Source organism: Heterocephalus glaber, unplaced genomic scaffold (assembly GCF_053883595.1).
Source record: "Heterocephalus glaber isolate CG9 unplaced genomic scaffold, H.glaber_assembly_v1.0 deba00001442, whole genome shotgun sequence".
Classification (NCBI taxonomy): Eukaryota; Metazoa; Chordata; class Mammalia; order Rodentia; family Bathyergidae; genus Heterocephalus; species Heterocephalus glaber.
The window spans coordinates 25,899,180-25,911,426 of NW_028258296.1; positions in this window are offsets into that span (position 1 = coordinate 25,899,180).

The following is a 12,247-nucleotide window of genomic DNA, read 5'->3' on the forward strand; positions in this document are numbered from 1 at the left end:
ACTGCTGGTGGGAGTGTAGACTGGTGCAACCACTGTGGAAATCAGTATGGAGATACCTGAAAGAACTAGGACTGGAAGTCCCATTTGAACCAGCTATTTCCCTGCTTGGTATCTTTCCCAAAGAATTAAAAGAATGACATACCACAGTGATGTATGTGCACCCATGTTCATAGCAGCACAATTTGTGATAGCTAAAACTTGGAAACAGCCCAAATGTCCATCAACTGGAGACTGGATAAAGATAATGTGGGTTTTAAAAAAAATAAATGGAGTATTACTCAGCCATAAAGAATGATAAACTAGAGATAGTTATAGCTAAATGGATGCGTACTGAGGCCATACTCTTAAGTGAAATAAATAAGACACACTTGTGTAAATACTGAATAGTTTCTCTAGTGTGAGAAACTGAAAGTGTAAATAAGGACTAAAAGATATAACGGATAATGTGAAATAGGAGGAAAAGGTGCAAAGGGGAGGGGGAAATGGGAGGGGTAGGAGAAAGAAAAGAAGGGAATGGAATTAATATGAGAAAAAAATGGAAACGAAGTCTTTATAGATGGGGGGGTGGAGGGGTGAAGGGAGGGCAGGGGAATGGGGAAAAAATAAGAACCAACATGGATTATGTAAAGGTACAAATTTCCAATGATGAATGTCATTATATTGTATACCTTAAATGTACCAATAAAATTAATTTTTTAAAAATACTTATTTATGTGAATGATTAAAATTAAATTCATTACAGCCAAATGACTTTCAACAAATAAAAATATTTGTGATTAAGATATAACATTTATTACAGCATTTTTACTGTATATAATATGGTGTTCTCTGTGCCAGTTTTGTATCTTATAATAAGGGCAGATTGCCTCCAATTGCTGTGGTTCTTATTATCAAAGTTAAGTTTACTTGTATATGCAACAACCACAAGAAATTTGATCCTGTAAAGAATCCTCTTTAGCTGTGGCCTGGCAGTATATAAATGGTGCTTTATTTAACAGAATACCTGTGGAGGAAATAAAGCACTCTTGATGTAAAAAAAAAAAAAGAAAGATATATATATATAACATTTATTGTAGTGGGTGTCACAACTGGATTAAAATACAGTCATTTGTAGCTTCTTTGAGGCTTTTACTTTGTGTACTAACTCACAATCTGTGGGGTTTTTGGGGTTTTTTGGTACCGTGGATTGAACTCGGGACCCTGTGCCTGTGAGGCAGGTGGTGGAACCACTGAGCTAAATCCCTGCTCCCTTACAATCTGTTTTGTCTTTACAACCAACTTAAAAATCCAAATCTGTGACTTCATTGAAATGATAAAAGATGTGGTCTTAGTCACTGTACTTTTAACTTCAAGATAATTTTTTCTAATGACATGATTCTTCCCTCCTGCCTACATTGTCAAGTCTGCTGCTAGCAGAAGTTCCATGTTAATAATGCCATTTGGAAGAGAAAAAAAAAAACTATTGTGTTTCTAATTTGATTCTTAAAGTTAAAATTTAAATTCCAAGTGGGTTGTCAAGTACATGTACCACTCCACATCACGTACTGCAAACATGAGCTAACTGGGTGTGGTGGCAGATAGTTGTAATCCCAGCACTCAGGAGGCTAAGGCAGAAGTATTGCCTTGAGTTGGAGGAGAGCCTAGTTACATAGTTGGTTCAAGACCAGCCTGGCCTACATAGAGAGATCTTGTCTCAAACAAACAACCACCATGTGCTAATAAAATATATTTAAAAATAAAGATCTATTTTATGTCAAAAAATAAATTCTTTGTGGTTTAGTATCTTTTGTAACTTACACTATAGGCTTAAATGTATTAAATATAATCCCTCCAATAAGTAATCATCATACTGAGGATTGAACTCAGTGCCCCTTGCATGCCAGCAAATGCCCTACACTGAGTTACATCCCCAGCCCAACAGTACTTCTTAATAGAGGATTGATAACTCTGGATCCAGTTTTATCTCCATTTTAAACATCTTCATCTTATTTCTTTCAGAATGCTTTAGACTACAAGTAAAAGAAGACTGTTTTGTGTGCTTGTTTATTTCACAAAATACAAGATTCCAAGATTCTTAAGAAAAACTAAGAGGACATTATAAGCACACAGGGAGTGGAATGTTGGGATCCTGGGAACTGGACAAACTACTGCTATGTGTAGAAACTGCCTTCCTGCCCATGTGCCCATGTGCAGCTAGTCTTTGAAATGCTGGTCTTACAAGGGAACAAAGCAAGCTAATGATGTCACTGCTGTGTAGTTTACTCTATTAAACCTCCTCCCTTCAATAATTGAGTGCAGAACAGAGAACATGTAGTACTGTAGTACCACCCATTTTCCCAGCCTCCAGTGGACCCTTCCAGTTCTTCCTGGCAATTGTCCCTGTCCAGCCCACCACTGCCAGACCTTTTGGCAATTTCCTGCCTGGCCAGCCACCCATGGACTTCTGCCTACTGTCTTGCCTAGCCCATCACCACTGGACTATATCCTTTCCTGCTAGTAAGTCCCAATTAACCCTATCCTTTCCTATTAACATCTTTTTGTTGTTGTTGTTTGTTTTTTTGGGTTTTTTTCTTCCCCATTAACTTTATTCGTACATTTTAGGTATAAAATACAGTTACATTCATCATTGGGATCTTGTACCATTACTTGAGTCTCTTGGTTCTTATTTTTTTTCCCCTTCCCTTGCCCTCCCTTCACCCCCTCCACCCTTCCCTATTTGCAAAGACTTTGTTTCCATTTTTTTCCTCTTCTCATATTTTTTCCTTTCCCTTTTTTCCCTTCCCCTCCCCCTCCCAATTCCCCTGCTCTTTTAGACCTTTTCTTCCTGTTACACAATATCAGTTATACATTTTTAAAATTACAATATTAAGATCTAGGAGACATTACCACAGATTTTACAGAATTTTAAAGGATATAGAAAGCATATTACAAAAATCTTTTTGAAATAAATTTGACAACTTCTAAGAAGTAATTTAGAAGACAAATTAATGAAACTAACTCTGGAGGAAATATAAAATTTGAATAGCACCTATTAAAGAAAGTATATTCCTAGCTTGAAAACCTACCTATGTGACAACATCAGACTCAAACATTTTAACTGATAAATTATATCAAACAATTAAAGCAGAGAAAAGAAGGAACACTTCTCCCCTCATTTTAGGAACTCAACATTGTGCTAATCCTAAAACTGGATAAAGATAATAGAAGAAAAAAGTATGAACATAGGTAAAAATTTGTTTAACAAAACAAACTATTAGAAGTCAGATCTGGCAGGATGTAGAAAGTGGTTTTGTCATAGGGATGCCAGTGTTGGTTCAGCATTGGAAGATCCACCCCCAAAAGTCATCATTTAAACAGAGGAAAGGAAAAAGCCATATGATCCTGTCACTAGTTGGACAAAAAGTATTGGACTAAATTCTACAGCTGTTCATGGTAAAAGCTATCAGGAGACTGGAAGTAGAGAAGAAACTTCTCAACACATTAAAGACATGTACTCCATACTTCCAGTGAGAACACCTTGTATGAATGGAGAAGATACAATGCTTTCTGCTTAAGGTGGGGAACAAGGGCAGATATGCTTACTCTTTATCTGTCCATTAAACTTTGAAACCTGGTCCCCACCAAAATAGTCTGGCAATAAAATGACACAACTAGGATAGGATTGGCATGGCAGAAGCAAAATCTTTATATGTAGATGAAATGATCATCTACAGAGAAAATACTAAGAAATCTCTAGGAGCCCCTAGAACTTGTTCTTGAAGTTAGCGGGATTAGAAAACACAAGGTATATATAAAAATTCAGGTCTGTGTATACTTGCTAGAAATGAAGAATTGGATATTGAAATTTAAAAGTTATGAAGGAGTACAAAGGACCCAGAAAAGTTAAAAACAAAAACAGTGTTGGAAGACGTTTAGTGCCTAATTTTAAGACTTCTTCTAAAGCTACCGTAATCAAGGCAGTGTTGGTGTAAGGAAAGACATATAGATCATTGGAATAAAACAGAGAATCTAGAAATAGAACCACACATATATGGTCTATTGAGTTTTGAAAGACTGTTTAACATTAGCGTTTTATAGACTATAAACTCGATTCAAGAGCCGAGGAAGAGATAGTGTTTTCAGCAAATGGCACTAGAACACCTGGTATCCGTATATAAAAAATTAACCTCAACCCTTTTTTTCCATACATGAAAATAACTTGAAGGGATCTATGAACCTAAATAAGAAAGCCTAAAAGTATAAAACTTTAAGAAGAAATTATAAGGGAAAATATTTATGAATTCAGGGTAGGCAAGAACTACCTAGGATACAAAAAACATGATGTATAAAAGAAAAAAAATTGATAAATGAGATTCCATCAAAATTTAGAACTTTAAATGACATCATTAAAATGAAAAGTAGTCCTTAAACAGACCATATTTCCAATGCATATAACCTATGAGCAGAATATATAAAGAATTCTTAGAGCTCATTAATAGACAATCCAATTAAAATGTAGACATAAGAAGATGATAAATAGCCAGTTAGCACAAGGAATGGTGTGCAATTCTAGAATCAGAAAAATACTAATCAGTACAATAATAAGATTGAATTATACACTCATTAGGGAGATGAAGTTAAAAGTTTTAAAAGCCATGTCATGACTTTTTCTTTTTGTTGGATTCTCCCCCTTTGCGTTTAATTTGTCAGGCTCAATGGATTCATTCTGCTGGGTTTCCTGGGGTTGTGATCCTGATTGTCTTTTCCTAGGGTATTGTCTAAAATTTTTTGGAGTGCCAGTTTGGTATTCATGAAGTTCCTAAGGTGCTCTTTATCATGAAAGTATCTTATTTCTCCATCAATTTTGAAAGATAGTTTTGCAGGGTACATCAGTCTGGGTTGGAGGCTGTTTTCCTTTAGGGCTTGAAATACATCACTCCAAGCTCTTCTTGCCTTGAGGGTTTGTGTTGAAAAGTCTGCTGTGATTCCTTTGTATGGGATTTGTTTCTTTTCTCTAACTGCTTGTAGAATTTTGTTCTTCTGTTGGATTTCTGGAATCTTAACAATTATATGTCTATGTGTAGATATTTTTTGATCAAGGCTAGCTGGAGTCCTATATGCCTCACTTATCTGTATGTCAAGTTCTTTTCCCCTCCTTGGGAAGTTTTCTGCCATCACTTCTGTGAACAGTTTTTTGATGTCATCTGCATGCTCTCCTCTTTCTTCATTGACTCCAGTCAGTCTTATGTTATTCTTCTTTGCATCGTCTAGCAGCTGCTGGATTGATTTCGCATGTTCCTTTACAATTTTAAAGCAATTTTTCTTTTCCTCCTCACTAATTGCAATCTTATCCTCTATATATGAAATTCTATCCTCACATTGGTTCATTCTGGTGTGCAGACATTCGATGGAGTTTTTAATCTCTTGGAAATCTGTTTGTATCTGTTTTATGGATTCCATTTGTTTCTTATGTTGGGATTCCATCATGTTCTTCAGATCCTCTATTTTTTTATCTGTGTCCCCTCTAGTTTTATTAATCATGTCTTGCACCACGAGCAAAATCTTTGCTGTTATCTGAGTCATTATTTCTGATTTCATTTTTCCCAGATCCTCTTTTGTTGCCAGTTCAGAGAGTCCAAGTGGTTGAGTGTCAGATTTTTCCATCTGGTTTCCCTTTGGGGTTGCTGTAGGTGATCTGGAAGTCTGTTTTTGAGGCTTGTTTATGTGTCTCCTCATTTCCACGGTGGGGGGGGGTGCTTCTGGCACCCACACGGTTCACCTTCTCTGCCCTAGGAGCTTGGGATGGCAGTGGGGGGAGTTCCTTCTGGGTACTGGGACCGGCTCACCTTCTCTGCCCTAGGAGCCTTCTCTGGCCTAGGAGCCTTCTCTGCCCTAGGAGCCTGGGATGGAGGTGGGGAGCTTCCTTCAGGGTGCTGGGACTGGCTCACCTTCTCTGCCCTAGGATCCTCTCAAAGCAGACAACTGACAAGCACTGGAAAGCGTTCTTACTGATGGGGGAGGAAGTTCCATGGGATACAGCTGCAGGGGGAGGGGGCACCTCCTATTAATATCTTAATAAGCTTTCTCACAAGCCTTCTCTGGGTACTTTCTTCAGCAACCTACTCCACTGGCTTAACACACCTGGGCTGTGGACATGACATCAGCATTGATTGATTTAGGTTCTCAGAAACATCACTGAAGACCCAGGTTTATTCTAGATTTTTCTTTGGTCATCTTGGTGTGTTTGCTTGTCTTTTAATACTGCATTCCTTCATAGTAGCAATATGGGTACACAATTCCAGGTATTAAATGTAGGTAATAGTTTCTAGCAGCAGAAAGAGATATTTCTATGGTGCATTCCTTTTTAGGACCTAAGAAGCACCTTTCAGAAGCTTTCTTTCTGACTTTACCTCAAGCCTTATCCAGAGCTGTGTCACAGACCTATTTCTAAACCAATTGCTGGGAGGAGGGAAAGATTAATGTGACTGGTTTAAGAGGCTAATCTATAGCCACTGTCTGGAGATGCCCCAAAGTACACCATGCCTGAGAATCATGGGGGAAAATTAGGTTTCTGTTAAAAAGGAAGAGAAAATGCCATGTGAATTTAAAATAACTGTTTTGGTGTCACTTGCTCTTAGAAGTCAACCATCATGTAAGAAATTCAGATACCCTGAGGACACTATACTATGAGGAAGCCTGACCTAGCCCCATGAAGAAACACTGAGGCACTTGTCAAGCATGTGAGATTTTATTGAATCTTCTCATTCAGCTCAGCCACTTAAAAGAACCAGAGGCACAAGGCAAAGGGCCAGAACTGCTTAAATAAGCCTTGCCCAAATTCTTTACCCAAAGAATGTTGCGAAGTAAAATAATAATTGTTTTAAACCTTTAAAATTTAGGGTAATTTATTATATAGAAATAGATAACTAAAACATCCCACAGTGTGATGACTAGAACAGAGACACAATTTAAATATAAAGGCACTAATAGGTTAAAATTAAAATATGGAAAAATGTATACTGTGTAAACGATAAGCATATTACTATATTAATATCATACTAAAATAGACTTCAAGACAAACACTGTTGTCAGAAATAAAGGATAATATTTCATCATAATAAAAGGGCTAATTCATCAAAACACGTTACAATTGTGTGTATATACCTAAATCAGAGTTTCAAAATCCATTGTTCAAATACCACTACAACTAAAGAAATAGACTATTCAGAATTTTAATTATGGATTTAATGTCCCCTACAACTAGACCCCACCAAGTCACTAAGAATGTAGGAGAAATGAACAACACAATCACCTTAACATAAATGACACTTATAGAGCACTACACCTAACAGTAGAATACATATTATTTTCAAGTGTATAAAAACTGTTCACCAAGATAGACCATGTGCTAGGCCATAAAATATATCTTAATAAATTAGAATAGACTAAAATCATGCAAAATAAATTTTCTGTCTACCAAAGAGTGAAATTAGAAATCATCAACACAAAGATACTTTTAAAAGCTCAAATATTTGGAAATTAAATAACATACAGTTGGCCTTTCATATTGTAGCTTCTACATCTCAAATTAAATCAACCAAGTTCAAACGATTTTAGAAAAAAACCTTCATTTGTAGAACCTACAGATTTTTTCCTTGTCATTATTCACTCAAACTACAAAGTATGTTAACTATTTACATGGCATTTACATTTTATTAGGTATTATAGGTACAGTAATCTAGAGATGATTTAAAATACATGCATAGGTTATATGCAAATATTATGCCATTTTATGTAAGAAAGTTGAGCATCTGCAGATTTTGATATTCCTTAGGGTCCTGGAACCAATCATTCACAATTGAGAGATGACCGTACCTCTCTGTTAACTCATGGGTCAAAGAAATCATAAGGAAATTTTTTTAAAAATTTCAATCAAATAATAATATAAAAAAGATTTAAAATCAGTTATCTAAGTTTTTACTCTAAGAAGCTGGGAATTGATGAGCAAATTAAATCTAGAGTACTTTTATTTAAAAAATAATAAAGAAATCAGCGAAGACAAAAGCAGAAGTTAATAGCGTAGAAAAATAAAATGAGACAAAATTAACAAAGTCAAAATTTGGTTCTTTGAAAAGAAATAAAATTGGTAAGCCTCAAGTGAAACTGATCAATAAAAAAAGAAAGAAAATTAATAAAAAATCTGTTAAGAAAGATATCAACATACATCCACCAATCAAAACATTATATAATAAGGAAATATATAGACAACTTTTAAGCTTTTATATTTGACAATATGGATGAAATGGAGAGATTTAAAGCAATACTTATCAAAGCTGACATGTAATGAAATAAAAATTTTAAATAGCCCTATATCTAGCCAGGAAGTTGAATTCATTATTAAAACAATAGTAAACACAGCAATAAAACTCCAGGCCCAGTTTGTGTCATTGGTGAATTCTATCAAACCTTAAGAGTAATATAATGCTATCAACTTAAAATATAGGAAAAAAAATCATTTCCAAAGTCTTCTATGAAACCAGCATAATCTTGATACTAAAACCCTAACAAGACAGAAAGGCCAGGTGCCGTGGCACATGCCTGTAATTCTAGCTACTACAGAGGCTGAGGCGGGGGATCTTGGGTTTGAGGACAGCCTAGGCAACTGATTGAGACACTATCTCAAGAATAAAAGAGCTAAACACAGATCTAGATATTCCTGTAATTCTCTATTCATGGATCCACACAAGCATAGTGGTTAAGGGCACAGGCTTTGAAACCAGCAGTCTGAGTCCTAATTCTGTTTCTGCTACATATTGTATTAGTTTGGACAAGTAACTTAGCCTACCCATGTTTGACAGTTACAGTGTATTGTCAACTTGATTGGCTTGGGAGCCACCTAGAGGATTAGTAAAGCATATTTCTGGATATTTCTAGGTGGACCATGGAGGCATGACTTTAGATATTATGTAAGGTCCCTGGTCCCTTCCTGTCTGGCACTTCTCCCCTGCTTTGCTTCTAGACCACCATGAAATGAACAGCTTTGATCTGCCATGCCCTTCCATCATGATGTTCCTGGCTTTGACCCAGATAGCTATGGACGATTGAAACCACTGAAATTATGAGCCAAATAAACCATGTCCTTAAAAAAAAAAAAAAAAAAAAAGAGTTGAGGGTATATTCAGTAGTATGGCATTTAGTCTAAGAATTCAAAATTAGTATATTATTTGAAAATCAATGTAATTCAGCATATTAATAAAATAAAGGAGAAAAACCATTTGAACATCTCAAAAGATGCAGAAAAATCACTTGATAAGTTTAATACCCATTTATAATAAATTTTCAGCAAACTTCAGTTGCATGATTTCTGTGAAAAACAAACAGCTAAATATCTTGCATATGGTAATGTGTCAAATGGTTTCTTCTTAAGATGTGAACAAGGCAGGGCCAGAGATTTAGCTCAGTGGTTCCGACGCCCACCTTGCAGGTGTAAGGTCTGAGTTCAATCTCCGGTACCAAAAAAAAAAACAAAGATGTGAATGGGGCAAAATGCCTACTCTCAACGATGGACAAGAGTTTCTAGCTAGGACTCTGAAACAAGAGTAAAGACATAAATACTTGAAAGGAAGAAACATTAATATCTTTGTTATTTCCATTTTTAGATTAATTAAATTAATAGTATAAAGATACAAAGTCAAAATGCAAAATCAACTTGTGAACCTAAAAAGTCATGTTAAAGGAGCCAGAGATTTAGCTCAGTGGTGCCGCTGGCTGCCTCACAAGTGCAAGGTCCTGAGTTTGATCCCTGGTACCCTGCCCCCCCCAAAAAAATTCATATTAAAATAAAGGATGGATTCCGACATGATGGCACACAGCCATAACCCCAGCTACTCAGCAGGCTGAGGCCAAGGATCAAAAGTTTGAGAACTGTCTCAAAAAGGGGGGAACAGAGGCTGGAGATGTGTACCTCAGTGCTCCCTGGGTTCAATCCCAGTACCCCTGCCCAAATAAATACAAACTACAATGACAAAAACTAATTGTATTTTAAAACAGCAACCAGTTAGAAAATGAAATACAAAAACGATTCCACTTATAATATCCCAAGGCGCATAAACCATTTACTAAACATTTACATTTAGCAAAATATAGGGGAAAGCTCTGTCTACATTGAAAACTACTAAACATTGCTAGAAGGAATTAAATAAGAGCTAGAGCAATAAAGAGGTATACCACATTTATGGATTGCGGACTCGATATTGTTAGGATATCAATTCCTCCAAAATTGATCAAGAGATACAGCACAATCCCTGTCATCATCCCAGAATACTTCTAGAAATAGAAATTAATAAGCAGATTCTTAAAATTATATGAAAATGCAAAGAACTTAAAGTAGCCAGAACAATTTTGAAAAAGGAGAAAAAAATTGGAAGACTTAAATTTTCTAACTTTGTGATTTATTATAAAGCTACATTAATTAAAGCCAGTACAGTATTGTTATAAGCATAAAGAGTTTAAGTGAATAGAGTTTTACAAATTTTATATAAATTTCTCTAAATTATATAAATCAATATAAAAATTATATAAATCATTAAAATTATAAAAATTATATAAATCATTATATAAATTTTATATAAATCTCTCTATATAATTTCTTAGTAGCAAGGAATTTGATTTTCAAAGGTCCTAAGTAAATAAATAGAAAAAAATAGTCTTTTCAGTAAATTAGGAGGAAATTTTGATTCCAGAGCTGGGGCAGGAGTAGTAAAGGGAGCTCATGGTGGCTACAATGTCAGTGTGTTTGGGAAGAGGTGGAGATTGTTGTCTTCCTTCTGGCTGTGTCATACTCTGTTTCCTGACATCAAAGCACTTCTGCTGTTTTCTCCAAGGTCCTCAGAGTCTCTTGAGAACAAACTTCTGAATGGTGTTAGTACTTTTTTTTTTTTTGGCACAGGGGATCAAACTCCGGATCTTGCACTTGTAAGGCAGGCGCTCGAACCACTGAGCTAAATTGCCGGCCCTCAAACTCCTGAATGGAAGGAAGGTTTCTTAATAGAGCTCAGGCATGGGCCAATTAGTGTTCTGAGGGACCAAGACAAACTCTCTGGTTACTTCCTAACTCTTTCTTAACACCTTCACACTCTTTTTGCATAGCTATTTAAAAATTATTACTTTTTATGATGATACATTTACTATAAAATTTACCATTGTAACCATTGTTAAGTGTGTAGTTCTGTTGCATTAAGTACACTTGCATTGTTGTACAACCATCACCATCATCCACCTGCAGAACTATTTTCACCTTGTTCCACTGAAATTCTGTATCCACCAAGCACTAGCTCCCCTTGTCCTCATAACCACAGCTCTTGGCCATCACCATTCTATTCTCTCTCTCTCTCTCTCTCTCTCTCTCTCTCTCTCTTTCTTTCTCTCTCTGAATCTGTCTACTCTGGGTATTTCATATAACTAGAATAGTATAGCTTTTGCCCTTTGACTTACTTCACTGAGCATAATGACCTGAAGGACATTCATGTTGAAACATGTGTAAGAATTTCTTTCCTTTTTAAGGCTGAATAATATCTCATTCTATGTATATACCACACATTTTTATTCATTTATCCATTGATGTACATATGAATTGTTTCTACCTTTTAGCTATTGTGAATAATCCTGCTGTGAATATGGGTATACAAATATCTCTCTGAGAACCAGATTTCAATCTTTTTTTGGCAGTCCTGTAGATTAAATCCAGGGCCTTGTACATGCTAGGCAAGTGCTTTACCACTGAGCTATACCCCTTTGCTCAAAAGAATTGTTGGATCTATGGTATATTCTAAATTTTTTGAGGAACTACCATATTGTTTTCCATAGCATTCTTTCCACACCGTCTTCCATTCCCACTGTGTACAAGGGTCCAAATTCTCTATATTCTCATCAACATTTACCATCTTCTGTTTTTTTGTTGTTTATTTTATTTATTTATTTATTTGCTAGCAGCCATCCTAAAGAGTGTGAGATGGTGTCACATTGTGACATTGTAAGATTTTGATTTGTATTTCCCTGATGATTAGGGACATTGAGCATCTTTTCATGTGTTAATTAGTCATTTGTATACCTTCTCTGGAGAAATGTCTAGGAGTCTTCTACCCATTCTTAATCAGGTTGTTTGATTTTTTATGTTTTCAGTTTATTTGTATATATTTTAACTTTTTTATTATTTCAGTTTATTTGTATATATTTTAAGATCACACAAATAAATATGTGAATATCTCTT